At 53.0% G+C, this 26,232-nt stretch overlaps 46 non-coding genes across 46 annotated transcripts; all 46 read left to right on the forward strand.

Annotated features, from left to right (window-relative positions):
• Positions 1-383: 383 nt before the first annotated feature.
• Positions 384-502, forward strand: LOC148769584 (5S ribosomal RNA). Its single transcript, XR_016032433.1, has one exon. It is a non-coding gene; the product is annotated as a 5S ribosomal RNA (ribosomal RNA).
• Positions 503-918: 416 nt separating this feature from the next.
• On the forward strand, positions 919-1,036 carry LOC148769585 (5S ribosomal RNA). The gene has a single exon (XR_016032644.1). It is a non-coding gene; the product is annotated as a 5S ribosomal RNA (ribosomal RNA).
• A 389-nt stretch (positions 1,037-1,425) lies between these two features.
• On the forward strand, positions 1,426-1,544 carry LOC148769586 (5S ribosomal RNA). The gene has a single exon (XR_016032435.1). It is a non-coding gene; the product is annotated as a 5S ribosomal RNA (ribosomal RNA).
• Positions 1,545-1,960: 416 nt separating this feature from the next.
• LOC148769587 (5S ribosomal RNA) lies at positions 1,961-2,079 on the forward strand. The gene has a single exon (XR_016032436.1). It is a non-coding gene; the product is annotated as a 5S ribosomal RNA (ribosomal RNA).
• A 389-nt stretch (positions 2,080-2,468) lies between these two features.
• On the forward strand, positions 2,469-2,587 carry LOC148769588 (5S ribosomal RNA). The gene has a single exon (XR_016032437.1). It is a non-coding gene; the product is annotated as a 5S ribosomal RNA (ribosomal RNA).
• A 918-nt stretch (positions 2,588-3,505) lies between these two features.
• On the forward strand, positions 3,506-3,624 carry LOC148769589 (5S ribosomal RNA). The gene has a single exon (XR_016032438.1). It is a non-coding gene; the product is annotated as a 5S ribosomal RNA (ribosomal RNA).
• Positions 3,625-4,040: 416 nt separating this feature from the next.
• Positions 4,041-4,159, forward strand: LOC148769590 (5S ribosomal RNA). The gene has a single exon (XR_016032439.1). It is a non-coding gene; the product is annotated as a 5S ribosomal RNA (ribosomal RNA).
• A 389-nt stretch (positions 4,160-4,548) lies between these two features.
• On the forward strand, positions 4,549-4,667 carry LOC148769591 (5S ribosomal RNA). Its single transcript, XR_016032440.1, has one exon. It is a non-coding gene; the product is annotated as a 5S ribosomal RNA (ribosomal RNA).
• Positions 4,668-5,083: 416 nt separating this feature from the next.
• On the forward strand, positions 5,084-5,202 carry LOC148769592 (5S ribosomal RNA). The gene has a single exon (XR_016032441.1). It is a non-coding gene; the product is annotated as a 5S ribosomal RNA (ribosomal RNA).
• A 389-nt stretch (positions 5,203-5,591) lies between these two features.
• Positions 5,592-5,710, forward strand: LOC148769593 (5S ribosomal RNA). Its single transcript, XR_016032442.1, has one exon. It is a non-coding gene; the product is annotated as a 5S ribosomal RNA (ribosomal RNA).
• Positions 5,711-6,628: 918 nt separating this feature from the next.
• On the forward strand, positions 6,629-6,747 carry LOC148769594 (5S ribosomal RNA). The gene has a single exon (XR_016032443.1). It is a non-coding gene; the product is annotated as a 5S ribosomal RNA (ribosomal RNA).
• A 416-nt stretch (positions 6,748-7,163) lies between these two features.
• LOC148769595 (5S ribosomal RNA) lies at positions 7,164-7,282 on the forward strand. Its single transcript, XR_016032445.1, has one exon. It is a non-coding gene; the product is annotated as a 5S ribosomal RNA (ribosomal RNA).
• A 416-nt stretch (positions 7,283-7,698) lies between these two features.
• On the forward strand, positions 7,699-7,817 carry LOC148769596 (5S ribosomal RNA). The gene has a single exon (XR_016032446.1). It is a non-coding gene; the product is annotated as a 5S ribosomal RNA (ribosomal RNA).
• Positions 7,818-8,233: 416 nt separating this feature from the next.
• LOC148769597 (5S ribosomal RNA) lies at positions 8,234-8,352 on the forward strand. Its single transcript, XR_016032447.1, has one exon. It is a non-coding gene; the product is annotated as a 5S ribosomal RNA (ribosomal RNA).
• A 389-nt stretch (positions 8,353-8,741) lies between these two features.
• On the forward strand, positions 8,742-8,860 carry LOC148769598 (5S ribosomal RNA). The gene has a single exon (XR_016032448.1). It is a non-coding gene; the product is annotated as a 5S ribosomal RNA (ribosomal RNA).
• Positions 8,861-9,276: 416 nt separating this feature from the next.
• On the forward strand, positions 9,277-9,395 carry LOC148769599 (5S ribosomal RNA). Its single transcript, XR_016032449.1, has one exon. It is a non-coding gene; the product is annotated as a 5S ribosomal RNA (ribosomal RNA).
• Positions 9,396-9,784: 389 nt separating this feature from the next.
• LOC148769600 (5S ribosomal RNA) lies at positions 9,785-9,903 on the forward strand. The gene has a single exon (XR_016032450.1). It is a non-coding gene; the product is annotated as a 5S ribosomal RNA (ribosomal RNA).
• Positions 9,904-10,319: 416 nt separating this feature from the next.
• Positions 10,320-10,438, forward strand: LOC148769601 (5S ribosomal RNA). The gene has a single exon (XR_016032451.1). It is a non-coding gene; the product is annotated as a 5S ribosomal RNA (ribosomal RNA).
• Positions 10,439-10,829: 391 nt separating this feature from the next.
• LOC148769602 (5S ribosomal RNA) lies at positions 10,830-10,948 on the forward strand. Its single transcript, XR_016032453.1, has one exon. It is a non-coding gene; the product is annotated as a 5S ribosomal RNA (ribosomal RNA).
• Positions 10,949-11,364: 416 nt separating this feature from the next.
• On the forward strand, positions 11,365-11,483 carry LOC148769603 (5S ribosomal RNA). The gene has a single exon (XR_016032454.1). It is a non-coding gene; the product is annotated as a 5S ribosomal RNA (ribosomal RNA).
• Positions 11,484-11,872: 389 nt separating this feature from the next.
• On the forward strand, positions 11,873-11,991 carry LOC148769604 (5S ribosomal RNA). The gene has a single exon (XR_016032455.1). It is a non-coding gene; the product is annotated as a 5S ribosomal RNA (ribosomal RNA).
• A 416-nt stretch (positions 11,992-12,407) lies between these two features.
• On the forward strand, positions 12,408-12,526 carry LOC148769605 (5S ribosomal RNA). Its single transcript, XR_016032456.1, has one exon. It is a non-coding gene; the product is annotated as a 5S ribosomal RNA (ribosomal RNA).
• Positions 12,527-12,915: 389 nt separating this feature from the next.
• Positions 12,916-13,034, forward strand: LOC148769606 (5S ribosomal RNA). The gene has a single exon (XR_016032457.1). It is a non-coding gene; the product is annotated as a 5S ribosomal RNA (ribosomal RNA).
• Positions 13,035-13,450: 416 nt separating this feature from the next.
• On the forward strand, positions 13,451-13,569 carry LOC148769607 (5S ribosomal RNA). Its single transcript, XR_016032458.1, has one exon. It is a non-coding gene; the product is annotated as a 5S ribosomal RNA (ribosomal RNA).
• Positions 13,570-13,956: 387 nt separating this feature from the next.
• Positions 13,957-14,075, forward strand: LOC148769608 (5S ribosomal RNA). Its single transcript, XR_016032459.1, has one exon. It is a non-coding gene; the product is annotated as a 5S ribosomal RNA (ribosomal RNA).
• A 416-nt stretch (positions 14,076-14,491) lies between these two features.
• Positions 14,492-14,610, forward strand: LOC148769609 (5S ribosomal RNA). Its single transcript, XR_016032460.1, has one exon. It is a non-coding gene; the product is annotated as a 5S ribosomal RNA (ribosomal RNA).
• A 389-nt stretch (positions 14,611-14,999) lies between these two features.
• On the forward strand, positions 15,000-15,118 carry LOC148769610 (5S ribosomal RNA). Its single transcript, XR_016032461.1, has one exon. It is a non-coding gene; the product is annotated as a 5S ribosomal RNA (ribosomal RNA).
• A 416-nt stretch (positions 15,119-15,534) lies between these two features.
• Positions 15,535-15,653, forward strand: LOC148769611 (5S ribosomal RNA). The gene has a single exon (XR_016032462.1). It is a non-coding gene; the product is annotated as a 5S ribosomal RNA (ribosomal RNA).
• A 387-nt stretch (positions 15,654-16,040) lies between these two features.
• LOC148769612 (5S ribosomal RNA) lies at positions 16,041-16,159 on the forward strand. Its single transcript, XR_016032464.1, has one exon. It is a non-coding gene; the product is annotated as a 5S ribosomal RNA (ribosomal RNA).
• A 416-nt stretch (positions 16,160-16,575) lies between these two features.
• On the forward strand, positions 16,576-16,694 carry LOC148769613 (5S ribosomal RNA). Its single transcript, XR_016032465.1, has one exon. It is a non-coding gene; the product is annotated as a 5S ribosomal RNA (ribosomal RNA).
• A 389-nt stretch (positions 16,695-17,083) lies between these two features.
• On the forward strand, positions 17,084-17,202 carry LOC148769614 (5S ribosomal RNA). The gene has a single exon (XR_016032466.1). It is a non-coding gene; the product is annotated as a 5S ribosomal RNA (ribosomal RNA).
• Positions 17,203-17,618: 416 nt separating this feature from the next.
• On the forward strand, positions 17,619-17,737 carry LOC148769615 (5S ribosomal RNA). Its single transcript, XR_016032467.1, has one exon. It is a non-coding gene; the product is annotated as a 5S ribosomal RNA (ribosomal RNA).
• Positions 17,738-18,126: 389 nt separating this feature from the next.
• LOC148769616 (5S ribosomal RNA) lies at positions 18,127-18,244 on the forward strand. The gene has a single exon (XR_016032645.1). It is a non-coding gene; the product is annotated as a 5S ribosomal RNA (ribosomal RNA).
• Positions 18,245-18,660: 416 nt separating this feature from the next.
• Positions 18,661-18,779, forward strand: LOC148769617 (5S ribosomal RNA). Its single transcript, XR_016032468.1, has one exon. It is a non-coding gene; the product is annotated as a 5S ribosomal RNA (ribosomal RNA).
• Positions 18,780-19,166: 387 nt separating this feature from the next.
• Positions 19,167-19,285, forward strand: LOC148769618 (5S ribosomal RNA). Its single transcript, XR_016032471.1, has one exon. It is a non-coding gene; the product is annotated as a 5S ribosomal RNA (ribosomal RNA).
• A 416-nt stretch (positions 19,286-19,701) lies between these two features.
• LOC148769619 (5S ribosomal RNA) lies at positions 19,702-19,820 on the forward strand. Its single transcript, XR_016032472.1, has one exon. It is a non-coding gene; the product is annotated as a 5S ribosomal RNA (ribosomal RNA).
• Positions 19,821-20,209: 389 nt separating this feature from the next.
• On the forward strand, positions 20,210-20,328 carry LOC148769620 (5S ribosomal RNA). Its single transcript, XR_016032473.1, has one exon. It is a non-coding gene; the product is annotated as a 5S ribosomal RNA (ribosomal RNA).
• Positions 20,329-20,744: 416 nt separating this feature from the next.
• LOC148769621 (5S ribosomal RNA) lies at positions 20,745-20,863 on the forward strand. The gene has a single exon (XR_016032474.1). It is a non-coding gene; the product is annotated as a 5S ribosomal RNA (ribosomal RNA).
• Positions 20,864-21,252: 389 nt separating this feature from the next.
• Positions 21,253-21,371, forward strand: LOC148769622 (5S ribosomal RNA). Its single transcript, XR_016032475.1, has one exon. It is a non-coding gene; the product is annotated as a 5S ribosomal RNA (ribosomal RNA).
• A 917-nt stretch (positions 21,372-22,288) lies between these two features.
• On the forward strand, positions 22,289-22,407 carry LOC148769623 (5S ribosomal RNA). Its single transcript, XR_016032477.1, has one exon. It is a non-coding gene; the product is annotated as a 5S ribosomal RNA (ribosomal RNA).
• A 389-nt stretch (positions 22,408-22,796) lies between these two features.
• On the forward strand, positions 22,797-22,915 carry LOC148769624 (5S ribosomal RNA). The gene has a single exon (XR_016032478.1). It is a non-coding gene; the product is annotated as a 5S ribosomal RNA (ribosomal RNA).
• A 416-nt stretch (positions 22,916-23,331) lies between these two features.
• On the forward strand, positions 23,332-23,450 carry LOC148769625 (5S ribosomal RNA). Its single transcript, XR_016032479.1, has one exon. It is a non-coding gene; the product is annotated as a 5S ribosomal RNA (ribosomal RNA).
• Positions 23,451-23,837: 387 nt separating this feature from the next.
• On the forward strand, positions 23,838-23,956 carry LOC148769626 (5S ribosomal RNA). Its single transcript, XR_016032480.1, has one exon. It is a non-coding gene; the product is annotated as a 5S ribosomal RNA (ribosomal RNA).
• Positions 23,957-24,873: 917 nt separating this feature from the next.
• LOC148769627 (5S ribosomal RNA) lies at positions 24,874-24,992 on the forward strand. The gene has a single exon (XR_016032482.1). It is a non-coding gene; the product is annotated as a 5S ribosomal RNA (ribosomal RNA).
• Positions 24,993-25,408: 416 nt separating this feature from the next.
• Positions 25,409-25,527, forward strand: LOC148769628 (5S ribosomal RNA). The gene has a single exon (XR_016032483.1). It is a non-coding gene; the product is annotated as a 5S ribosomal RNA (ribosomal RNA).
• A 416-nt stretch (positions 25,528-25,943) lies between these two features.
• On the forward strand, positions 25,944-26,062 carry LOC148769629 (5S ribosomal RNA). The gene has a single exon (XR_016032484.1). It is a non-coding gene; the product is annotated as a 5S ribosomal RNA (ribosomal RNA).
• The last annotated feature ends 170 nt before the right edge of the window (positions 26,063-26,232 follow it).

The raw sequence follows: 26,232 nt of genomic DNA on the forward strand, positions 1-26,232 counted from the left end.
CACCTCCCGCTCTCAACTAGTTTTTTGTTTTTTATTTTATTTTTTATTTTGACGGGCGATGAGCATCTAGTGCGTATCTCAGCGCGAGCACGACGCGCGCCGAGCAATGTGGGGCCGGTCGGATCGATCGAACGAGCTGATTGCACCGATAAACGCGTCGATCGCGTCTAATAGTGGCGGAAGCTGGGCTAAACGGCCTCTTTTCACTGCGAGCGCGGGGTCAATGGGGCTTCGCCTAATTGACGCGCCGACGGCGTCTGAAAGAGCTTCGCGTGCGTATGCAGATCGCCTCGTAACTCATCCCGAGTCAAAAGTTATCGACGCTTTAAGCCGCCGCGGCGCAAGGTTCTCAACATAAAACCGAATTGCGTGCATAGACTTACGGGTGCGATCATACCAGCACTAATGCACCGGATCCCATCAGAACTCCGAAGTTAAGCGTGCTTGGGCGAGAGTAGTACTAGGATGGGTGACCCCCTGGGAAGTCCTCGTGTTGCACCCCCACCCCACCTTTTTGTATTTTATTTTCTCGTCTCACCTCCCGCTCTCAACTAGTTTTTTGTTTTTTATTTTATTTTTTATTTTGACGGGCGATGAGCATCTAGTGCGTATCTCAGCGCGAGCACGACGCGCGCCGAGCAATGTGGGGCCGGTCGGATCGATCGAACGAGCTGATTGCACCGATAAACGCGTCGATCGCGTCTAATAGTGGCGGAAGCTGGGCTAAACGGCCTCTTTTCACTGCGAGCGCGGGGTCAATGGGGCTTCGCCTAATTGACGCGCCGACGGCGTCTGAAAGAGCTTCGCGTGCGTATGCAGATCGCCTCGTAACTCATCCCGAGTCAAAAGTTATCGACGCTTTAAGCCGCCGCGGCGCAAGGTTCTCAACATAAAACCGAATTGCGTGCATAGACTTACGGGTGCGATCATACCAGCACTAATGCACCGGATCCCATCAGAACTCCGAAGTTAAGCGTGCTTGGGCGAGAGTAGTACTAGGATGGGTGACCCCTGGGAAGTCCTCGTGTTGCACCCCCACCCCACCTTTTTGTATTTTATTTTCTCGTCTCACCTCCCGCTCTCAACTAGTTTTTTGTTTTTTATTTTATTTTTTATTTTGACGGGCGATGAGCATCTAGTGCGTATCTCAGCGCGAGCACGACGCGCGCCGAGCAATGTGGGGCCGGTCGGATCGATCGAACGAGCTGATTGCACCGATAAACGCGTCGATCGCGTCTAATAGTGGCGGAAGCTGGGCTAAACGGCCTCTTTTCACTGCGAGCGCGGGGTCAATGGCGTCTGAAAGAGCTTCGCGTGCGTGTGCAGATCGCCTCGTAACTCATCCCGAGTCAAAAGTTATCGACGCTTTAAGCCGCCGCGGCGCAAGGTTCTCAACATAAAACCGAATTGCGTGCATAGACTTACGGGTGCGATCATACCAGCACTAATGCACCGGATCCCATCAGAACTCCGAAGTTAAGCGTGCTTGGGCGAGAGTAGTACTAGGATGGGTGACCCCCTGGGAAGTCCTCGTGTTGCACCCCCACCCCACCTTTTTGTATTTTATTTTCTCGTCTCACCTCCCGCTCTCAACTAGTTTTTTGTTTTTTATTTTATTTTTTATTTTGACGGGCGATGAGCATCTAGTGCGTATCTCAGCGCGAGCACGACGCGCGCCGAGCAATGTGGGGCCGGTCGGATCGATCGAACGAGCTGATTGCACCGATAAACGCGTCGATCGCGTCTAATAGTGGCGGAAGCTGGGCTAAACGGCCTCTTTTCACTGCGAGCGCGGGGTCAATGGGGCTTCGCCTAATTGACGCGCCGACGGCGTCTGAAAGAGCTTCGCGTGCGTATGCAGATCGCCTCGTAACTCATCCCGAGTCAAAAGTTATCGACGCTTTAAGCCGCCGCGGCGCAAGGTTCTCAACATAAAACCGAATTGCGTGCATAGACTTACGGGTGCGATCATACCAGCACTAATGCACCGGATCCCATCAGAACTCCGAAGTTAAGCGTGCTTGGGCGAGAGTAGTACTAGGATGGGTGACCCCCTGGGAAGTCCTCGTGTTGCACCCCCACCCCACCTTTTTGTATTTTATTTTCTCGTCTCACCTCCCGCTCTCAACTAGTTTTTTGTTTTTTATTTTATTTTTTATTTTGACGGGCGATGAGCATCTAGTGCGTATCTCAGCGCGAGCACGACGCGCGCCGAGCAATGTGGGGCCGGTCGGATCGATCGAACGAGCTGATTGCACCGATAAACGCGTCGATCGCGTCTAATAGTGGCGGAAGCTGGGCTAAACGGCCTCTTTTCACTGCGAGCGCGGGGTCAATGGCGTCTGAAAGAGCTTCGCGTGCGTGTGCAGATCGCCTCGTAACTCATCCCGAGTCAAAAGTTATCGACGCTTTAAGCCGCCGCGGCGCAAGGTTCTCAACATAAAACCGAATTGCGTGCATAGACTTACGGGTGCGATCATACCAGCACTAATGCACCGGATCCCATCAGAACTCCGAAGTTAAGCGTGCTTGGGCGAGAGTAGTACTAGGATGGGTGACCCCCTGGGAAGTCCTCGTGTTGCACCCCCACCCCACCTTTTTGTATTTTATTTTCTCGTCTCACCTCCCGCTCTCAACTAGTTTTTTGTTTTTTATTTTATTTTTTATTTTGACGGGCGATGAGCATCTAGTGCGTATCTCAGCGCGAGCACGACGCGCGCCGAGCAATGTGGGGCCGGTCGGATCGATCGAACGAGCTGATTGCACCGATAAACGCGTCGATCGCGTCTAATAGTGGCGGAAGCTGGGCTAAACGGCCTCTTTTCACTGCGAGCGCGGGGTCAATGGGGCTTCGCCTAATTGACGCGCCGACGGCGTCTGAAAGAGCTTCGCGTGCGTATGCAGATCGCCTCGTAACTCATCCCGAGTCAAAAGTTATCGACGCTTTAAGCCGCCGCGGCGCAAGGTTCTCAACATAAAACCGAATTGCGTGCATAGACTTACGGGTGCGATCATACCAGCACTAATGCACCGGATCCCATCAGAACTCCGAAGTTAAGCGTGCTTGGGAAGTCCTCGTGTTGCACCCCCACCCCACCTTTTTGTATTTTATTTTCTCGTCTCACCTCCCGCTCTCAACTAGTTTTTTGTTTTTTATTTTATTTTTTATTTTGACGGGCGATGAGCATCTAGTGCGTATCTCAGCGCGAGCACGACGCGCGCCGAGCAATGTGGGGCCGGTCGGATCGATCGAACGAGCTGATTGCACCGATAAACGCGTCGATCGCGTCTAATAGTGGCGGAAGCTGGGCTAAACGGCCTCTTTTCACTGCGAGCGCGGGGTCAATGGGGCTTCGCCTAATTGACGCGCCGACGGCGTCTGAAAGAGCTTCGCGTGCGTATGCAGATCGCCTCGTAACTCATCCCGAGTCAAAAGTTATCGACGCTTTAAGCCGCCGCGGCGCAAGGTTCTCAACATAAAACCGAATTGCGTGCATAGACTTACGGGTGCGATCATACCAGCACTAATGCACCGGATCCCATCAGAACTCCGAAGTTAAGCGTGCTTGGGCGAGAGTAGTACTAGGATGGGTGACCCCCTGGGAAGTCCTCGTGTTGCACCCCCACCCCACCTTTTTGTATTTTATTTTCTCGTCTCACCTCCCGCTCTCAACTAGTTTTTTGTTTTTTATTTTATTTTTTATTTTGACGGGCGATGAGCATCTAGTGCGTATCTCAGCGCGAGCACGACGCGCGCCGAGCAATGTGGGGCCGGTCGGATCGATCGAACGAGCTGATTGCACCGATAAACGCGTCGATCGCGTCTAATAGTGGCGGAAGCTGGGCTAAACGGCCTCTTTTCACTGCGAGCGCGGGGTCAATGGGGCTTCGCCTAATTGACGCGCCGACGGCGTCTGAAAGAGCTTCGCGTGCGTATGCAGATCGCCTCGTAACTCATCCCGAGTCAAAAGTTATCGACGCTTTAAGCCGCCGCGGCGCAAGGTTCTCAACATAAAACCGAATTGCGTGCATAGACTTACGGGTGCGATCATACCAGCACTAATGCACCGGATCCCATCAGAACTCCGAAGTTAAGCGTGCTTGGGCGAGAGTAGTACTAGGATGGGTGACCCCCTGGGAAGTCCTCGTGTTGCACCCCCACCCCACCTTTTTGTATTTTATTTTCTCGTCTCACCTCCCGCTCTCAACTAGTTTTTTGTTTTTTATTTTATTTTTTATTTTGACGGGCGATGAGCATCTAGTGCGTATCTCAGCGCGAGCACGACGCGCGCCGAGCAATGTGGGGCCGGTCGGATCGATCGAACGAGCTGATTGCACCGATAAACGCGTCGATCGCGTCTAATAGTGGCGGAAGCTGGGCTAAACGGCCTCTTTTCACTGCGAGCGCGGGGTCAATGGCGTCTGAAAGAGCTTCGCGTGCGTGTGCAGATCGCCTCGTAACTCATCCCGAGTCAAAAGTTATCGACGCTTTAAGCCGCCGCGGCGCAAGGTTCTCAACATAAAACCGAATTGCGTGCATAGACTTACGGGTGCGATCATACCAGCACTAATGCACCGGATCCCATCAGAACTCCGAAGTTAAGCGTGCTTGGGCGAGAGTAGTACTAGGATGGGTGACCCCCTGGGAAGTCCTCGTGTTGCACCCCCACCCCACCTTTTTGTATTTTATTTTCTCGTCTCACCTCCCGCTCTCAACTAGTTTTTTGTTTTTTATTTTATTTTTTATTTTGACGGGCGATGAGCATCTAGTGCGTATCTCAGCGCGAGCACGACGCGCGCCGAGCAATGTGGGGCCGGTCGGATCGATCGAACGAGCTGATTGCACCGATAAACGCGTCGATCGCGTCTAATAGTGGCGGAAGCTGGGCTAAACGGCCTCTTTTCACTGCGAGCGCGGGGTCAATGGGGCTTCGCCTAATTGACGCGCCGACGGCGTCTGAAAGAGCTTCGCGTGCGTATGCAGATCGCCTCGTAACTCATCCCGAGTCAAAAGTTATCGACGCTTTAAGCCGCCGCGGCGCAAGGTTCTCAACATAAAACCGAATTGCGTGCATAGACTTACGGGTGCGATCATACCAGCACTAATGCACCGGATCCCATCAGAACTCCGAAGTTAAGCGTGCTTGGGCGAGAGTAGTACTAGGATGGGTGACCCCCTGGGAAGTCCTCGTGTTGCACCCCCACCCCACCTTTTTGTATTTTATTTTCTCGTCTCACCTCCCGCTCTCAACTAGTTTTTTGTTTTTTATTTTATTTTTTATTTTGACGGGCGATGAGCATCTAGTGCGTATCTCAGCGCGAGCACGACGCGCGCCGAGCAATGTGGGGCCGGTCGGATCGATCGAACGAGCTGATTGCACCGATAAACGCGTCGATCGCGTCTAATAGTGGCGGAAGCTGGGCTAAACGGCCTCTTTTCACTGCGAGCGCGGGGTCAATGGCGTCTGAAAGAGCTTCGCGTGCGTGTGCAGATCGCCTCGTAACTCATCCCGAGTCAAAAGTTATCGACGCTTTAAGCCGCCGCGGCGCAAGGTTCTCAACATAAAACCGAATTGCGTGCATAGACTTACGGGTGCGATCATACCAGCACTAATGCACCGGATCCCATCAGAACTCCGAAGTTAAGCGTGCTTGGGCGAGAGTAGTACTAGGATGGGTGACCCCCTGGGAAGTCCTCGTGTTGCACCCCCACCCCACCTTTTTGTATTTTATTTTCTCGTCTCACCTCCCGCTCTCAACTAGTTTTTTGTTTTTTATTTTATTTTTTATTTTGACGGGCGATGAGCATCTAGTGCGTATCTCAGCGCGAGCACGACGCGCGCCGAGCAATGTGGGGCCGGTCGGATCGATCGAACGAGCTGATTGCACCGATAAACGCGTCGATCGCGTCTAATAGTGGCGGAAGCTGGGCTAAACGGCCTCTTTTCACTGCGAGCGCGGGGTCAATGGGGCTTCGCCTAATTGACGCGCCGACGGCGTCTGAAAGAGCTTCGCGTGCGTATGCAGATCGCCTCGTAACTCATCCCGAGTCAAAAGTTATCGACGCTTTAAGCCGCCGCGGCGCAAGGTTCTCAACATAAAACCGAATTGCGTGCATAGACTTACGGGTGCGATCATACCAGCACTAATGCACCGGATCCCATCAGAACTCCGAAGTTAAGCGTGCTTGGGAAGTCCTCGTGTTGCACCCCCACCCCACCTTTTTGTATTTTATTTTCTCGTCTCACCTCCCGCTCTCAACTAGTTTTTTGTTTTTTATTTTATTTTTTATTTTGACGGGCGATGAGCATCTAGTGCGTATCTCAGCGCGAGCACGACGCGCGCCGAGCAATGTGGGGCCGGTCGGATCGATCGAACGAGCTGATTGCACCGATAAACGCGTCGATCGCGTCTAATAGTGGCGGAAGCTGGGCTAAACGGCCTCTTTTCACTGCGAGCGCGGGGTCAATGGGGCTTCGCCTAATTGACGCGCCGACGGCGTCTGAAAGAGCTTCGCGTGCGTATGCAGATCGCCTCGTAACTCATCCCGAGTCAAAAGTTATCGACGCTTTAAGCCGCCGCGGCGCAAGGTTCTCAACATAAAACCGAATTGCGTGCATAGACTTACGGGTGCGATCATACCAGCACTAATGCACCGGATCCCATCAGAACTCCGAAGTTAAGCGTGCTTGGGCGAGAGTAGTACTAGGATGGGTGACCCCCTGGGAAGTCCTCGTGTTGCACCCCCACCCCACCTTTTTGTATTTTATTTTCTCGTCTCACCTCCCGCTCTCAACTAGTTTTTTGTTTTTTATTTTATTTTTTATTTTGACGGGCGATGAGCATCTAGTGCGTATCTCAGCGCGAGCACGACGCGCGCCGAGCAATGTGGGGCCGGTCGGATCGATCGAACGAGCTGATTGCACCGATAAACGCGTCGATCGCGTCTAATAGTGGCGGAAGCTGGGCTAAACGGCCTCTTTTCACTGCGAGCGCGGGGTCAATGGGGCTTCGCCTAATTGACGCGCCGACGGCGTCTGAAAGAGCTTCGCGTGCGTATGCAGATCGCCTCGTAACTCATCCCGAGTCAAAAGTTATCGACGCTTTAAGCCGCCGCGGCGCAAGGTTCTCAACATAAAACCGAATTGCGTGCATAGACTTACGGGTGCGATCATACCAGCACTAATGCACCGGATCCCATCAGAACTCCGAAGTTAAGCGTGCTTGGGCGAGAGTAGTACTAGGATGGGTGACCCCCTGGGAAGTCCTCGTGTTGCACCCCCACCCCACCTTTTTGTATTTTATTTTCTCGTCTCACCTCCCGCTCTCAACTAGTTTTTTGTTTTTTATTTTATTTTTTATTTTGACGGGCGATGAGCATCTAGTGCGTATCTCAGCGCGAGCACGACGCGCGCCGAGCAATGTGGGGCCGGTCGGATCGATCGAACGAGCTGATTGCACCGATAAACGCGTCGATCGCGTCTAATAGTGGCGGAAGCTGGGCTAAACGGCCTCTTTTCACTGCGAGCGCGGGGTCAATGGGGCTTCGCCTAATTGACGCGCCGACGGCGTCTGAAAGAGCTTCGCGTGCGTATGCAGATCGCCTCGTAACTCATCCCGAGTCAAAAGTTATCGACGCTTTAAGCCGCCGCGGCGCAAGGTTCTCAACATAAAACCGAATTGCGTGCATAGACTTACGGGTGCGATCATACCAGCACTAATGCACCGGATCCCATCAGAACTCCGAAGTTAAGCGTGCTTGGGCGAGAGTAGTACTAGGATGGGTGACCCCCTGGGAAGTCCTCGTGTTGCACCCCCACCCCACCTTTTTGTATTTTATTTTCTCGTCTCACCTCCCGCTCTCAACTAGTTTTTTGTTTTTTATTTTATTTTTTATTTTGACGGGCGATGAGCATCTAGTGCGTATCTCAGCGCGAGCACGACGCGCGCCGAGCAATGTGGGGCCGGTCGGATCGATCGAACGAGCTGATTGCACCGATAAACGCGTCGATCGCGTCTAATAGTGGCGGAAGCTGGGCTAAACGGCCTCTTTTCACTGCGAGCGCGGGGTCAATGGGGCTTCGCCTAATTGACGCGCCGACGGCGTCTGAAAGAGCTTCGCGTGCGTATGCAGATCGCCTCGTAACTCATCCCGAGTCAAAAGTTATCGACGCTTTAAGCCGCCGCGGCGCAAGGTTCTCAACATAAAACCGAATTGCGTGCATAGACTTACGGGTGCGATCATACCAGCACTAATGCACCGGATCCCATCAGAACTCCGAAGTTAAGCGTGCTTGGGCGAGAGTAGTACTAGGATGGGTGACCCCCTGGGAAGTCCTCGTGTTGCACCCCCACCCCACCTTTTTGTATTTTATTTTCTCGTCTCACCTCCCGCTCTCAACTAGTTTTTTGTTTTTTATTTTATTTTTTATTTTGACGGGCGATGAGCATCTAGTGCGTATCTCAGCGCGAGCACGACGCGCGCCGAGCAATGTGGGGCCGGTCGGATCGATCGAACGAGCTGATTGCACCGATAAACGCGTCGATCGCGTCTAATAGTGGCGGAAGCTGGGCTAAACGGCCTCTTTTCACTGCGAGCGCGGGGTCAATGGCGTCTGAAAGAGCTTCGCGTGCGTATGCAGATCGCCTCGTAACTCATCCCGAGTCAAAAGTTATCGACGCTTTAAGCCGCCGCGGCGCAAGGTTCTCAACATAAAACCGAATTGCGTGCATAGACTTACGGGTGCGATCATACCAGCACTAATGCACCGGATCCCATCAGAACTCCGAAGTTAAGCGTGCTTGGGCGAGAGTAGTACTAGGATGGGTGACCCCCTGGGAAGTCCTCGTGTTGCACCCCCACCCCACCTTTTTGTATTTTATTTTCTCGTCTCACCTCCCGCTCTCAACTAGTTTTTTGTTTTTTATTTTATTTTTTATTTTGACGGGCGATGAGCATCTAGTGCGTATCTCAGCGCGAGCACGACGCGCGCCGAGCAATGTGGGGCCGGTCGGATCGATCGAACGAGCTGATTGCACCGATAAACGCGTCGATCGCGTCTAATAGTGGCGGAAGCTGGGCTAAACGGCCTCTTTTCACTGCGAGCGCGGGGTCAATGGGGCTTCGCCTAATTGACGCGCCGACGGCGTCTGAAAGAGCTTCGCGTGCGTATGCAGATCGCCTCGTAACTCATCCCGAGTCAAAAGTTATCGACGCTTTAAGCCGCCGCGGCGCAAGGTTCTCAACATAAAACCGAATTGCGTGCATAGACTTACGGGTGCGATCATACCAGCACTAATGCACCGGATCCCATCAGAACTCCGAAGTTAAGCGTGCTTGGGCGAGAGTAGTACTAGGATGGGTGACCCCCTGGGAAGTCCTCGTGTTGCACCCCCACCCCACCTTTTTGTATTTTATTTTCTCGTCTCACCTCCCGCTCTCAACTAGTTTTTTGTTTTTTATTTTATTTTTTATTTTGACGGGCGATGAGCATCTAGTGCGTATCTCAGCGCGAGCACGACGCGCGCCGAGCAATGTGGGGCCGGTCGGATCGATCGAACGAGCTGATTGCACCGATAAACGCGTCGATCGCGTCTAATAGTGGCGGAAGCTGGGCTAAACGGCCTCTTTTCACTGCGAGCGCGGGGTCAATGGCGTCTGAAAGAGCTTCGCGTGCGTATGCAGATCGCCTCGTAACTCATCCCGAGTCAAAAGTTATCGACGCTTTAAGCCGCCGCGGCGCAAGGTTCTCAACATAAAACCGAATTGCGTGCATAGACTTACGGGTGCGATCATACCAGCACTAATGCACCGGATCCCATCAGAACTCCGAAGTTAAGCGTGCTTGGGCGAGAGTAGTACTAGGATGGGTGACCCCCTGGGAAGTCCTCGTGTTGCACCCCCACCCCACCTTTTTGTATTTTATTTTCTCGTCTCACCTCCCGCTCTCAACTAGTTTTTTGTTTTTTATTTTATTTTTTATTTTGACGGGCGATGAGCATCTAGTGCGTATCTCAGCGCGAGCACGACGCGCGCCGAGCAATGTGGGGCCGGTCGGATCGATCGAACGAGCTGATTGCACCGATAAACGCGTCGATCGCGTCTAATAGTGGCGGAAGCTGGGCTAAACGGCCTCTTTTCACTGCGAGCGCGGGGTCAATGGGGCTTCGCCTAATTGACGCGCCGACGGCGTCTGAAAGAGCTTCGCGTGCGTATGCAGATCGCCTCGTAACTCATCCCGAGTCAAAAGTTATCGACGCTTTAAGCCGCCGCGGCGCAAGGTTCTCAACATAAAACCGAATTGCGTGCATAGACTTACGGGTGCGATCATACCAGCACTAATGCACCGGATCCCATCAGAACTCCGAAGTTAAGCGTGCTTGGGCGAGAGTAGTACTAGGATGGGTGACCCCCTGGGAAGTCCTCGTGTTGCACCCCCACCCCACCTTTTTGTATTTTATTTTCTCGTCTCACCTCCCGCTCTCAACTAGTTTTTTGTTTTTTATTTTATTTTTTATTTTGACGGGCGATGAGCATCTAGTGCGTATCTCAGCGCGAGCACGACGCGCGCCGAGCAATGTGGGGCCGGTCGGATCGATCGAACGAGCTGATTGCACCGATAAACGCGTCGATCGCGTCTAATAGTGGCGGAAGCTGGGCTAAACGGCCTCTTTTCACTGCGAGCGCGGGGTCAATGGCGTCTGAAAGAGCTTCGCGCGTGCGTATGCAGATCGCCTCGTAACTCATCCCGAGTCAAAAGTTATCGACGCTTTAAGCCGCCGCGGCGCAAGGTTCTCAACATAAAACCGAATTGCGTGCATAGACTTACGGGTGCGATCATACCAGCACTAATGCACCGGATCCCATCAGAACTCCGAAGTTAAGCGTGCTTGGGCGAGAGTAGTACTAGGATGGGTGACCCCCTGGGAAGTCCTCGTGTTGCACCCCCACCCCACCTTTTTGTATTTTATTTTCTCGTCTCACCTCCCGCTCTCAACTAGTTTTTTGTTTTTTATTTTATTTTTTATTTTGACGGGCGATGAGCATCTAGTGCGTATCTCAGCGCGAGCACGACGCGCGCCGAGCAATGTGGGGCCGGTCGGATCGATCGAACGAGCTGATTGCACCGATAAACGCGTCGATCGCGTCTAATAGTGGCGGAAGCTGGGCTAAACGGCCTCTTTTCACTGCGAGCGCGGGGTCAATGGGGCTTCGCCTAATTGACGCGCCGACGGCGTCTGAAAGAGCTTCGCGTGCGTATGCAGATCGCCTCGTAACTCATCCCGAGTCAAAAGTTATCGACGCTTTAAGCCGCCGCGGCGCAAGGTTCTCAACATAAAACCGAATTGCGTGCATAGACTTACGGGTGCGATCATACCAGCACTAATGCACCGGATCCCATCAGAACTCCGAAGTTAAGCGTGCTTGGGCGAGAGTAGTACTAGGATGGGTGACCCCCTGGGAAGTCCTCGTGTTGCACCCCCACCCCACCTTTTTGTATTTTATTTTCTCGTCTCACCTCCCGCTCTCAACTAGTTTTTTGTTTTTTATTTTATTTTTTATTTTGACGGGCGATGAGCATCTAGTGCGTATCTCAGCGCGAGCACGACGCGCGCCGAGCAATGTGGGGCCGGTCGGATCGATCGAACGAGCTGATTGCACCGATAAACGCGTCGATCGCGTCTAATAGTGGCGGAAGCTGGGCTAAACGGCCTCTTTTCACTGCGAGCGCGGGGTCAATGGCGTCTGAAAGAGCTTCGCGTGCGTGTGCAGATCGCCTCGTAACTCATCCCGAGTCAAAAGTTATCGACGCTTTAAGCCGCCGCGGCGCAAGGTTCTCAACATAAAACCGAATTGCGTGCATAGACTTACGGGTGCGATCATACCAGCACTAATGCACCGGATCCCATCAGAACTCCGAAGTTAAGCGTGCTTGGGCGAGAGTAGTACTAGGATGGGTGACCCCCTGGGAAGTCCTCGTGTTGCACCCCCACCCCACCTTTTTGTATTTTATTTTCTCGTCTCACCTCCCGCTCTCAACTAGTTTTTTGTTTTTTATTTTATTTTTTATTTTGACGGGCGATGAGCATCTAGTGCGTATCTCAGCGCGAGCACGACGCGCGCCGAGCAATGTGGGGCCGGTCGGATCGATCGAACGAGCTGATTGCACCGATAAACGCGTCGATCGCGTCTAATAGTGGCGGAAGCTGGGCTAAACGGCCTCTTTTCACTGCGAGCGCGGGGTCAATGGGGCTTCGCCTAATTGACGCGCCGACGGCGTCTGAAAGAGCTTCGCGTGCGTATGCAGATCGCCTCGTAACTCATCCCGAGTCAAAAGTTATCGACGCTTTAAGCCGCCGCGGCGCAAGGTTCTCAACATAAAACCGAATTGCGTGCATAGACTTACGGGTGCGATCATACCAGCACTAATGCACCGGATCCCATCAGAACTCCGAAGTTAAGCGTGCTTGGGCGAGAGTAGTACTAGGATGGGTGACCCCCTGGGAAGTCCTCGTGTTGCACCCCCACCCCACCTTTTTGTATTTTATTTTCTCGTCTCACCTCCCGCTCTCAACTAGTTTTTTGTTTTTTATTTTATTTTTTATTTTGACGGGCGATGAGCATCTAGTGCGTATCTCAGCGCGAGCACGACGCGCGCCGAGCAATGTGGGGCCGGTCGGATCGATCGAACGAGCTGATTGCACCGATAAACGCGTCGATCGCGTCTAATAGTGGCGGAAGCTGGGCTAAACGGCCTCTTTTCACTGCGAGCGCGGGGTCAATGGCGTCTGAAAGAGCTTCGCGTGCGTGTGCAGATCGCCTCGTAACTCATCCCGAGTCAAAAGTTATCGACGCTTTAAGCCGCCGCGGCGCAAGGTTCTCAACATAAAACCGAATTGCGTGCATAGACTTACGGGTGCGATCATACCAGCACTAATGCACCGGATCCCATCAGAACTCCGAAGTTAAGCGTGCTTGGGCGAGAGTAGTACTAGGATGGGTGACCCCCTGGGAAGTCCTCGTGTTGCACCCCCACCCCACCTTTTTGTATTTTATTTTCTCGTCTCACCTCCCGCTCTCAACTAGTTTTTTGTTTTTTATTTTATTTTTTATTTTGACGGGCGATGAGCATCTAGTGCGTATCTCAGCGCGAGCACGACGCGCGCCGAGCAATGTGGGGCCGGTCGGATCGATCGAACGAGCTGATTGCACCGATAAACGCGTCGATCGCGTCTAATAGTGGCGGAAGCTGGGCTAAACGGCCTCTTTTCACTGCGAGCGCGGGGTCAATGGGGCTTCGCCTAATTGACGCGCCGACGGCGTCTGAAAGAGCTTCGCGTGCGTATGCAGATCGCCTCGTAACTCATCCCGAGTCAAAAGTTATCGACGCTTTAAGCCGCCGCGGCGCAAGGTTCTCAACATAAAACCGAATTGCGTGCATAGACTTACGGGTGCGATCATACCAGCACTAATGCACCGGATCCCATCAGAACTCCGAAGTTAAGCGTGCTTGGGCGAGAGTAGTACTAGGATGGGTGACCCCCTGGGAAGTCCTCGTGTTGCACCCCCACCCCACCTTTTTGTATTTTATTTTCTCGTCTCACCTCCCGCTCTCAACTAGTTTTTTGTTTTTTATTTTATTTTTTATTTTGACGGGCGATGAGCATCTAGTGCGTATCTCAGCGCGAGCACGACGCGCGCCGAGCAATGTGGGGCCGGTCGGATCGATCGAACGAGCTGATTGCACCGATAAACGCGTCGATCGCGTCTAATAGTGGCGGAAGCTGGGCTAAACGGCCTCTTTTCACTGCGAGCGCGGGGTCAATGGCGTCTGAAAGAGCTTCGCGCGTGTGCAGATCGCCTCGTAACTCATCCCGAGTCAAAAGTTATCGACGCTTTAAGCCGCCGCGGCGCAAGGTTCTCAACATAAAACCGAATTGCGTGCATAGACTTACGGGTGCGATCATACCAGCACTAATGCACCGGATCCCATCAGAACTCCGAAGTTAAGCGTGCTTGGGCGAGAGTAGTACTAGGATGGGTGACCCCCTGGGAAGTCCTCGTGTTGCACCCCCACCCCACCTTTTTGTATTTTATTTTCTCGTCTCACCTCCCGCTCTCAACTAGTTTTTTGTTTTTTATTTTATTTTTTATTTTGACGGGCGATGAGCATCTAGTGCGTATCTCAGCGCGAGCACGACGCGCGCCGAGCAATGTGGGGCCGGTCGGATCGATCGAACGAGCTGATTGCACCGATAAACGCGTCGATCGCGTCTAATAGTGGCGGAAGCTGGGCTAAACGGCCTCTTTTCACTGCGAGCGCGGGGTCAATGGGGCTTCGCCTAATTGACGCGCCGACGGCGTCTGAAAGAGCTTCGCGTGCGTATGCAGATCGCCTCGTAACTCATCCCGAGTCAAAAGTTATCGACGCTTTAAGCCGCCGCGGCGCAAGGTTCTCAACATAAAACCGAATTGCGTGCATAGACTTACGGGTGCGATCATACCAGCACTAATGCACCGGATCCCATCAGAACTCCGAAGTTAAGCGTGCTTGGGCGAGAGTAGTACTAGGATGGGTGACCCCCTGGGAAGTCCTCGTGTTGCACCCCCACCCCACCTTTTTGTATTTTATTTTCTCGTCTCACCTCCCGCTCTCAACTAGTTTTTTGTTTTTTATTTTATTTTTTATTTTGACGGGCGATGAGCATCTAGTGCGTATCTCAGCGCGAGCACGACGCGCGCCGAGCAATGTGGGGCCGGTCGGATCGATCGAACGAGCTGATTGCACCGATAAACGCGTCGATCGCGTCTAATAGTGGCGGAAGCTGGGCTAAACGGCCTCTTTTCACTGCGAGCGCGGGGTCAATGGCGTCTGAAAGAGCTTCGCGTGCGTGTGCAGATCGCCTCGTAACTCATCCCGAGTCAAAAGTTATCGACGCTTTAAGCCGCCGCGGCGCAAGGTTCTCAACATAAAACCGAATTGCGTGCATAGACTTACGGGTGCGATCATACCAGCACTAATGCACCGGATCCCATCAGAACTCCGAAGTTAAGCGTGCTTGGGCGAGAGTAGTACTAGGATGGGTGACCCCCTGGGAAGTCCTCGTGTTGCACCCCCACCCCACCTTTTTGTATTTTATTTTCTCGTCTCACCTCCCGCTCTCAACTAGTTTTTTGTTTTTTATTTTATTTTTTATTTTGACGGGCGATGAGCATCTAGTGCGTATCTCAGCGCGAGCACGACGCGCGCCGAGCAATGTGGGGCCGGTCGGATCGATCGAACGAGCTGATTGCACCGATAAACGCGTCGATCGCGTCTAATAGTGGCGGAAGCTGGGCTAAACGGCCTCTTTTCACTGCGAGCGCGGGGTCAATGGGGCTTCGCCTAATTGACGCGCCGACGGCGTCTGAAAGAGCTTCGCGTGCGTATGCAGATCGCCTCGTAACTCATCCCGAGTCAAAAGTTATCGACGCTTTAAGCCGCCGCGGCGCAAGGTTCTCAACATAAAACCGAATTGCGTGCATAGACTTACGGGTGCGATCATACCAGCACTAATGCACCGGATCCCATCAGAACTCCGAAGTTAAGCGTGCTTGGGCGAGAGTAGTACTAGGATGGGTGACCCCCTGGGAAGTCCTCGTGTTGCACCCCCACCCCACCTTTTTGTATTTTATTTTCTCGTCTCACCTCCCGCTCTCAACTAGTTTTTTGTTTTTTATTTTATTTTTTATTTTGACGGGCGATGAGCATCTAGTGCGTATCTCAGCGCGAGCACGACGCGCGCCGAGCAATGTGGGGCCGGTCGGATCGATCGAACGAGCTGATTGCACCGATAAACGCGTCGATCGCGTCTAATAGTGGCGGAAGCTGGGCTAAACGGCCTCTTTTCACTGCGAGCGCGGGGTCAATGGCGTCTGAAAGAGCTTCGCGCGTGTGCAGATCGCCTCGTAACTCATCCCGAGTCAAAAGTTATCGACGCTTTAAGCCGCCGCGGCGCAAGGTTCTCAACATAAAACCGAATTGCGTGCATAGACTTACGGGTGCGATCATACCAGCACTAATGCACCGGATCCCATCAGAACTCCGAAGTTAAGCGTGCTTGGGCGAGAGTAGTACTAGGATGGGTGACCCCCTGGGAAGTCCTCGTGTTGCACCCCCACCCCACCTTTTTGTATTTTATTTTCTCGTCTCACCTCCCGCTCTCAACTAGTTTTTTGTTTTTTATTTTATTTTTTATTTTGACGGGCGATGAGCATCTAGTGCGTATCTCAGCGCGAGCACGACGCGCGCCGAGCAATGTGGGGCCGGTCGGATCGATCGAACGAGCTGATTGCACCGATAAACGCGTCGATCGCGTCTAATAGTGGCGGAAGCTGGGCTAAACGGCCTCTTTTCACTGCGAGCGCGGGGTCAATGGGGCTTCGCCTAATTGACGCGCCGACGGCGTCTGAAAGAGCTTCGCGTGCGTATGCAGATCGCCTCGTAACTCATCCCGAGTCAAAAGTTATCGACGCTTTAAGCCGCCGCGGCGCAAGGTTCTCAACATAAAACCGAATTGCGTGCATAGACTTACGGGTGCGATCATACCAGCACTAATGCACCGGATCCCATCAGAACTCCGAAGTTAAGCGTGCTTGGGCGAGAGTAGTACTAGGATGGGTGACCCCCTGGGAAGTCCTCGTGTTGCACCCCCACCCCACCTTTTTGTATTTTATTTTCTCGTCTCACCTCCCGCTCTCAACTAGTTTTTTGTTTTTTATTTTATTTTTTATTTTGACGGGCGATGAGCATCTAGTGCGTATCTCAGCGCGAGCACGACGCGCGCCGAGCAATGTGGGGCCGGTCGGATCGATCGAACGAGCTGATTGCACCGATAAACGCGTCGATCGCGTCTAATAGTGGCGGAAGCTGGGCTAAACGGCCTCTTTTCACTGCGAGCGCGGGGTCAATGGCGTCTGAAAGAGCTTCGCGTGCGTGTGCAGATCGCCTCGTAACTCATCCCGAGTCAAAAGTTATCGACGCTTTAAGCCGCCGCGGCGCAAGGTTCTCAACATAAAACCGAATTGCGTGCATAGACTTACGGGTGCGATCATACCAGCACTAATGCACCGGATCCCATCAGAACTCCGAAGTTAAGCGTGCTTGGGCGAGAGTAGTACTAGGATGGGTGACCCCCTGGGAAGTCCTCGTGTTGCACCCCCACCCCACCTTTTTGTATTTTATTTTCTCGTCTCACCTCCCGCTCTCAACTAGTTTTTTGTTTTTTATTTTATTTTTTATTTTGACGGGCGATGAGCATCTAGTGCGTATCTCAGCGCGAGCACGACGCGCGCCGAGCAATGTGGGGCCGGTCGGATCGATCGAACGAGCTGATTGCACCGATAAACGCGTCGATCGCGTCTAATAGTGGCGGAAGCTGGGCTAAACGGCCTCTTTTCACTGCGAGCGCGGGGTCAATGGGGCTTCGCCTAATTGACGCGCCGACGGCGTCTGAAAGAGCTTCGCGTGCGTATGCAGATCGCCTCGTAACTCATCCCGAGTCAAAAGTTATCGACGCTTTAAGCCGCCGCGGCGCAAGGTTCTCAACATAAAACCGAATTGCGTGCATAGACTTACGGGTGCGATCATACCAGCACTAATGCACCGGATCCCATCAGAACTCCGAAGTTAAGCGTGCTTGGGCGAGAGTAGTACTAGGATGGGTGACCCCCTGGGAAGTCCTCGTGTTGCACCCCCACCCCACCTTTTTGTATTTTATTTTCTCGTCTCACCTCCCGCTCTCAACTAGTTTTTTGTTTTTTATTTTATTTTTTATTTTGACGGGCGATGAGCATCTAGTGCGTATCTCAGCGCGAGCACGACGCGCGCCGAGCAATGTGGGGCCGGTCGGATCGATCGAACGAGCTGATTGCACCGATAAACGCGTCGATCGCGTCTAATAGTGGCGGAAGCTGGGCTAAACGGCCTCTTTTCACTGCGAGCGCGGGGTCAATGGCGTCTGAAAGAGCTTCGCGTGCGTGTGCAGATCGCCTCGTAACTCATCCCGAGTCAAAAGTTATCGACGCTTTAAGCCGCCGCGGCGCAAGGTTCTCAACATAAAACCGAATTGCGTGCATAGACTTACGGGTGCGATCATACCAGCACTAATGCACCGGATCCCATCAGAACTCCGAAGTTAAGCGTGCTTGGGCGAGAGTAGTACTAGGATGGGTGACCCCTGGGAAGTCCTCGTGTTGCACCCCCACCCCACCTTTTTGTATTTTATTTTCTCGTCTCACCTCCCGCTCTCAACTAGTTTTTTGTTTTTTATTTTATTTTTTATTTTGACGGGCGATGAGCATCTAGTGCGTATCTCAGCGCGAGCACGACGCGCGCCGAGCAATGTGGGGCCGGTCGGATCGATCGAACGAGCTGATTGCACCGATAAACGCGTCGATCGCGTCTAATAGTGGCGGAAGCTGGGCTAAACGGCCTCTTTTCACTGCGAGCGCGGGGTCAATGGGGCTTCGCCTAATTGACGCGCCGACGGCGTCTGAAAGAGCTTCGCGTGCGTATGCAGATCGCCTCGTAACTCATCCCGAGTCAAAAGTTATCGACGCTTTAAGCCGCCGCGGCGCAAGGTTCTCAACATAAAACCGAATTGCGTGCATAGACTTACGGGTGCGATCATACCAGCACTAATGCACCGGATCCCATCAGAACTCCGAAGTTAAGCGTGCTTGGGCGAGAGTAGTACTAGGATGGGTGACCCCCTGGGAAGTCCTCGTGTTGCACCCCCACCCCACCTTTTTGTATTTTATTTTCTCGTCTCACCTCCCGCTCTCAACTAGTTTTTTGTTTTTTATTTTATTTTTTATTTTGACGGGCGATGAGCATCTAGTGCGTATCTCAGCGCGAGCACGACGCGCGCCGAGCAATGTGGGGCCGGTCGGATCGATCGAACGAGCTGATTGCACCGATAAACGCGTCGATCGCGTCTAATAGTGGCGGAAGCTGGGCTAAACGGCCTCTTTTCACTGCGAGCGCGGGGTCAATGGCGTCTGAAAGAGCTTCGCGCGTGTGCAGATCGCCTCGTAACTCATCCCGAGTCAAAAGTTATCGACGCTTTAAGCCGCCGCGGCGCAAGGTTCTCAACATAAAACCGAATTGCGTGCATAGACTTACGGGTGCGATCATACCAGCACTAATGCACCGGATCCCATCAGAACTCCGAAGTTAAGCGTGCTTGGGCGAGAGTAGTACTAGGATGGGTGACCCCCTGGGAAGTCCTCGTGTTGCACCCCCACCCCACCTTTTTGTATTTTATTTTCTCGTCTCACCTCCCGCTCTCAACTAGTTTTTTGTTTTTTATTTTATTTTTTATTTTGACGGGCGATGAGCATCTAGTGCGTATCTCAGCGCGAGCACGACGCGCGCCGAGCAATGTGGGGCCGGTCGGATCGATCGAACGAGCTGATTGCACCGATAAACGCGTCGATCGCGTCTAATAGTGGCGGAAGCTGGGCTAAACGGCCTCTTTTCACTGCGAGCGCGGGGTCAATGGGGCTTCGCCTAATTGACGCGCCGACGGCGTCTGAAAGAGCTTCGCGTGCGTATGCAGATCGCCTCGTAACTCATCCCGAGTCAAAAGTTATCGACGCTTTAAGCCGCCGCGGCGCAAGGTTCTCAACATAAAACCGAATTGCGTGCATAGACTTACGGGTGCGATCATACCAGCACTAATGCACCGGATCCCATCAGAACTCCGAAGTTAAGCGTGCTTGGGCGAGAGTAGTACTAGGATGGGTGACCCCCTGGGAAGTCCTCGTGTTGCACCCCCACCCCACCTTTTTGTATTTTATTTTCTCGTCTCACCTCCCGCTCTCAACTAGTTTTTTGTTTTTTATTTTATTTTTTATTTTGACGGGCGATGAGCATCTAGTGCGTATCTCAGCGCGAGCACGACGCGCGCCGAGCAATGTGGGGCCGGTCGGATCGATCGAACGAGCTGATTGCACCGATAAACGCGTCGATCGCGTCTAATAGTGGCGGAAGCTGGGCTAAACGGCCTCTTTTCACTGCGAGCGCGGGGTCAATGGCGTCTGAAAGAGCTTCGCGTGCGTGTGCAGATCGCCTCGTAACTCATCCCGAGTCAAAAGTTATCGACGCTTTAAGCCGCCGCGGCGCAAGGTTCTCAACATAAAACCGAATTGCGTGCATAGACTTACGGGTGCGATCATACCAGCACTAATGCACCGGATCCCATCAGAACTCCGAAGTTAAGCGTGCTTGGGCGAGAGTAGTACTAGGATGGGTGACCCCCTGGGAAGTCCTCGTGTTGCACCCCCACCCCACCTTTTTGTATTTTATTTTCTCGTCTCACCTCCCGCTCTCAACTAGTTTTTTGTTTTTTATTTTATTTTTTATTTTGACGGGCGATGAGCATCTAGTGCGTATCTCAGCGCGAGCACGACGCGCGCCGAGCAATGTGGGGCCGGTCGGATCGATCGAACGAGCTGATTGCACCGATAAACGCGTCGATCGCGTCTAATAGTGGCGGAAGCTGGGCTAAACGGCCTCTTTTCACTGCGAGCGCGGGGTCAATGGGGCTTCGCCTAATTGACGCGCCGACGGCGTCTGAAAGAGCTTCGCGTGCGTATGCAGATCGCCTCGTAACTCATCCCGAGTCAAAAGTTATCGACGCTTTAAGCCGCCGCGGCGCAAGGTTCTCAACATAAAACCGAATTGCGTGCATAGACTTACGGGTGCGATCATACCAGCACTAATGCACCGGATCCCATCAGAACTCCGAAGTTAAGCGTGCTTGGGCGAGAGTAGTACTAGGATGGGTGACCCCCTGGGAAGTCCTCGTGTTGCACCCCCACCCCACCTTTTTGTATTTTATTTTCTCGTCTCACCTCCCGCTCTCAACTAGTTTTTTGTTTTTTATTTTATTTTTTATTTTGACGGGCGATGAGCATCTAGTGCGTATCTCAGCGCGAGCACGACGCGCGCCGAGCAATGTGGGGCCGGTCGGATCGATCGAACGAGCTGATTGCACCGATAAACGCGTCGATCGCGTCTAATAGTGGCGGAAGCTGGGCTAAACGGCCTCTTTTCACTGCGAGCGCGGGGTCAATGGCGTCTGAAAGAGCTTCGCGCGCGTGTGCAGATCGCCTCGTAACTCATCCCGAGTCAAAAGTTATCGACGCTTTAAGCCGCCGCGGCGCAAGGTTCTCAACATAAAACCGAATTGCGTGCATAGACTTACGGGTGCGATCATACCAGCACTAATGCACCGGATCCCATCAGAACTCCGAAGTTAAGCGTGCTTGGGCGAGAGTAGTACTAGGATGGGTGACCCCCTGGGAAGTCCTCGTGTTGCACCCCCACCCCACCTTTTTGTATTTTATTTTCTCGTCTCACCTCCCGCTCTCAACTAGTTTTTTGTTTTTTATTTTATTTTTTATTTTGACGGGCGATGAGCATCTAGTGCGTATCTCAGCGCGAGCACGACGCGCGCCGAGCAATGTGGGGCCGGTCGGATCGATCGAACGAGCTGATTGCACCGATAAACGCGTCGATCGCGTCTAATAGTGGCGGAAGCTGGGCTAAACGGCCTCTTTTCACTGCGAGCGCGGGGTCAATGGGGCTTCGCCTAATTGACGCGCCGACGGCGTCTGAAAGAGCTTCGCGTGCGTATGCAGATCGCCTCGTAACTCATCCCGAGTCAAAAGTTATCGACGCTTTAAGCCGCCGCGGCGCAAGGTTCTCAACATAAAACCGAATTGCGTGCATAGACTTACGGGTGCGATCATACCAGCACTAATGCACCGGATCCCATCAGAACTCCGAAGTTAAGCGTGCTTGGAAGTCCTCGTGTTGCACCCCCACCCCACCTTTTTGTATTTTATTTTCTCGTCTCACCTCCCGCTCTCAACTAGTTTTTTGTTTTTTATTTTATTTTTTATTTTGACGGGCGATGAGCATCTAGTGCGTATCTCAGCGCGAGCACGACGCGCGCCGAGCAATGTGGGGCCGGTCGGATCGATCGAACGAGCTGATTGCACCGATAAACGCGTCGATCGCGTCTAATAGTGGCGGAAGCTGGGCTAAACGGCCTCTTTTCACTGCGAGCGCGGGGTCAATGGGGCTTCGCCTAATTGACGCGCCGACGGCGTCTGAAAGAGCTTCGCGTGCGTATGCAGATCGCCTCGTAACTCATCCCGAGTCAAAAGTTATCGACGCTTTAAGCCGCCGCGGCGCAAGGTTCTCAACATAAAACCGAATTGCGTGCATAGACTTACGGGTGCGATCATACCAGCACTAATGCACCGGATCCCATCAGAACTCCGAAGTTAAGCGTGCTTGGGCGAGAGTAGTACTAGGATGGGTGACCCCCTGGGAAGTCCTCGTGTTGCACCCCCACCCCACCTTTTTGTATTTTATTTTCTCGTCTCACCTCCCGCTCTCAACTAGTTTTTTGTTTTTTATTTTATTTTTTATTTTGACGGGCGATGAGCATCTAGTGCGTATCTCAGCGCGAGCACGACGCGCGCCGAGCAATGTGGGGCCGGTCGGATCGATCGAACGAGCTGATTGCACCGATAAACGCGTCGATCGCGTCTAATAGTGGCGGAAGCTGGGCTAAACGGCCTCTTTTCACTGCGAGCGCGGGGTCAATGGCGTCTGAAAGAGCTTTGCGTGCGTGTGCAGATCGCCTCGTAACTCATCCCGAGTCAAAAGTTATCGACGCTTTAAGCCGCCGCGGCGCAAGGTTCTCAACATAAAACCGAATTGCGTGCATAGACTTACGGGTGCGATCATACCAGCACTAATGCACCGGATCCCATCAGAACTCCGAAGTTAAGCGTGCTTGGGCGAGAGTAGTACTAGGATGGGTGACCCCCTGGGAAGTCCTCGTGTTGCACCCCCACCCCACCTTTTTGTATTTTATTTTCTCGTCTCACCTCCCGCTCTCAACTAGTTTTTTGTTTTTTATTTTATTTTTTATTTTGACGGGCGATGAGCATCTAGTGCGTATCTCAGCGCGAGCACGACGCGCGCCGAGCAATGTGGGGCCGGTCGGATCGATCGAACGAGCTGATTGCACCGATAAACGCGTCGATCGCGTCTAATAGTGGCGGAAGCTGGGCTAAACGGCCTCTTTTCACTGCGAGCGCGGGGTCAATGGGGCTTCGCCTAATTGACGCGCCGACGGCGTCTGAAAGAGCTTCGCGTGCGTATGCAGATCGCCTCGTAACTCATCCCGAGTCAAAAGTTATCGACGCTTTAAGCCGCCGCGGCGCAAGGTTCTCAACATAAAACCGAATTGCGTGCATAGACTTACGGGTGCGATCATACCAGCACTAATGCACCGGATCCCATCAGAACTCCGAAGTTAAGCGTGCTTGGGCGAGAGTAGTACTAGGATGGGTGACCCCCTGGGAAGTCCTCGTGTTGCACCCCCACCCCACCTTTTTGTATTTTATTTTCTCGTCTCACCTCCCGCTCTCAACTAGTTTTTTGTTTTTTATTTTATTTTTTATTTTGACGGGCGATGAGCATCTAGTGCGTATCTCAGCGCGAGCACGACGCGCGCCGAGCAATGTGGGGCCGGTCGGATCGATCGAACGAGCTGATTGCACCGATAAACGCGTCGATCGCGTCTAATAGTGGCGGAAGCTGGGCTAAACGGCCTCTTTTCACTGCGAGCGCGGGGTCAATGGCGTCTGAAAGAGCTTCGCGCGTGTGCAGATCGCCTCGTAACTCATCCCGAGTCAAAAGTTATCGACGCTTTAAGCCGCCGCGGCGCAAGGTTCTCAACATAAAACCGAATTGCGTGCATAGACTTACGGGTGCGATCATACCAGCACTAATGCACCGGATCCCATCAGAACTCCGAAGTTAAGCGTGCTTGGGCGAGAGTAGTACTAGGATGGGTGACCCCCTGGGAAGTCCTCGTGTTGCACCCCCACCCCACCTTTTTGTATTTTATTTTCTCGTCTCACCTCCCGCTCTCAACTAGTTTTTTGTTTTTTATTTTATTTTTTATTTTGACGGGCGATGAGCATCTAGTGCGTATCTCAGCGCGAGCACGACGCGCGCCGAGCAATGTGGGGCCGGTCGGATCGATCGAACGAGCTGATTGCACCGATAAACGCGTCGATCGCGTCTAATAGTGGCGGAAGCTGGGCTAAACGGCCTCTTTTCACTGCGAGCGCGGGGTCAATGGGGCTTCGCCTAATTGACGCGCCGACGGCGTCTGAAAGAGCTTCGCGTGCGTATGCAGATCGCCTCGTAACTCATCCCGAGTCAAAAGTTATCGACGCTTTAAGCCGCCGCGGCGCAAGGTTCTCAACATAAAACCGAATTGCGTGCATAGACTTACGGGTGCGATCATACCAGCACTAATGCACCGGATCCCATCAGAACTCCGAAGTTAAGCGTGCTTGGAAGTCCTCGTGTTGCACCCCCACCCCACCTTTTTGTATTTTATTTTCTCGTCTCACCTCCCGCTCTCAACTAGTTTTTTGTTTTTTATTTTATTTTTTATTTTGACGGGCGATGAGCATCTAGTGCGTATCTCAGCGCGAGCACGACGCGCGCCGAGCAATGTGGGGCCGGTCGGATCGATCGAACGAGCTGATTGCACCGATAAACGCGTCGATCGCGTCTAATAGTGGCGGAAGCTGGGCTAAACGGCCTCTTTTCACTGCGAGCGCGGGGTCAATGGGGCTTCGCCTAATTGACGCGCCGACGGCGTCTGAAAGAGCTTCGCGTGCGTATGCAGATCGCCTCGTAACTCATCCCGAGTCAAAAGTTATCGACGCTTTAAGCCGCCGCGGCGCAAGGTTCTCAACATAAAACCGAATTGCGTGCATAGACTTACGGGTGCGATCATACCAGCACTAATGCACCGGATCCCATCAGAACTCCGAAGTTAAGCGTGCTTGGGCGAGAGTAGTACTAGGATGGGTGACCCCCTGGGAAGTCCTCGTGTTGCACCCCCACCCCACCTTTTTGTATTTTATTTTCTCGTCTCACCTCCCGCTCTCAACTAGTTTTTTGTTTTTTATTTTATTTTTTATTTTGACGGGCGATGAGCATCTAGTGCGTATCTCAGCGCGAGCACGACGCGCGCCGAGCAATGTGGGGCCGGTCGGATCGATCGAACGAGCTGATTGCACCGATAAACGCGTCGATCGCGTCTAATAGTGGCGGAAGCTGGGCTAAACGGCCTCTTTTCACTGCGAGCGCGGGGTCAATGGGGCTTCGCCTAATTGACGCGCCGACGGCGTCTGAAAGAGCTTCGCGTGCGTATGCAGATCGCCTCGTAACTCATCCCGAGTCAAAAGTTATCGACGCTTTAAGCCGCCGCGGCGCAAGGTTCTCAACATAAAACCGAATTGCGTGCATAGACTTACGGGTGCGATCATACCAGCACTAATGCACCGGATCCCATCAGAACTCCGAAGTTAAGCGTGCTTGGGCGAGAGTAGTACTAGGATGGGTGACCCCCTGGGAAGTCCTCGTGTTGCACCCCCACCCCACCTTTTTGTATTTTATTTTCTCGTCTCACCTCCCGCTCTCAACTAGTTTTTTGTTTTTTATTTTATTTTTTATTTTGACGGGCGATGAGCATCTAGTGCGTATCTCAGCGCGAGCACGACGCGCGCCGAGCAATGTGGGGCCGGTCGGATCGATCGAACGAGCTGATTGCACCGATAAACGCGTCGATCGCGTCTAATAGTGGCGGAAGCTGGGCTAAACGGCCTCTTTTCACTGCGAGCGCGGGGTCAATGGGGCTTCGCCTAATTGACGCGCCGACGGCGTCTGAAAGAGCTTCGCGTGCGTATGCAGATCGCCTCGTAACTCATCCCGAGTCAAAAGTTATCGACGCTTTAAGCCGCCGCGGCGCAAGGTTCTCAACATAAAACCGAATTGCGTGCATAGACTTACGGGTGCGATCATACCAGCACTAATGCACCGGATCCCATCAGAACTCCGAAGTTAAGCGTGCTTGGGCGAGAGTAGTACTAGGATGGGTGACCCCCTGGGAAGTCCTCGTGTTGCACCCCCACCCCACCTTTTTGTATTTTATTTTCTCGTCTCACCTCCCGCTCTCAACTAGTTTTTTGTTTTTTATTTTATTTTTTATTTTGACGGGCGATGAGCATCTAGTGCGTATCTCAGCGCGAGCACGACGCGCGCCGAGCAATGTGGGGCCGGTCGGATCGATCGAACGAGC

This window comes from Erythranthe guttata, chromosome 7 (genome assembly GCF_056151865.1).
Source record: "Erythranthe guttata isolate IM_541 chromosome 7, IM_541, whole genome shotgun sequence".
NCBI lineage: Eukaryota > Viridiplantae > Streptophyta > Magnoliopsida > Lamiales > Phrymaceae > Erythranthe > Erythranthe guttata.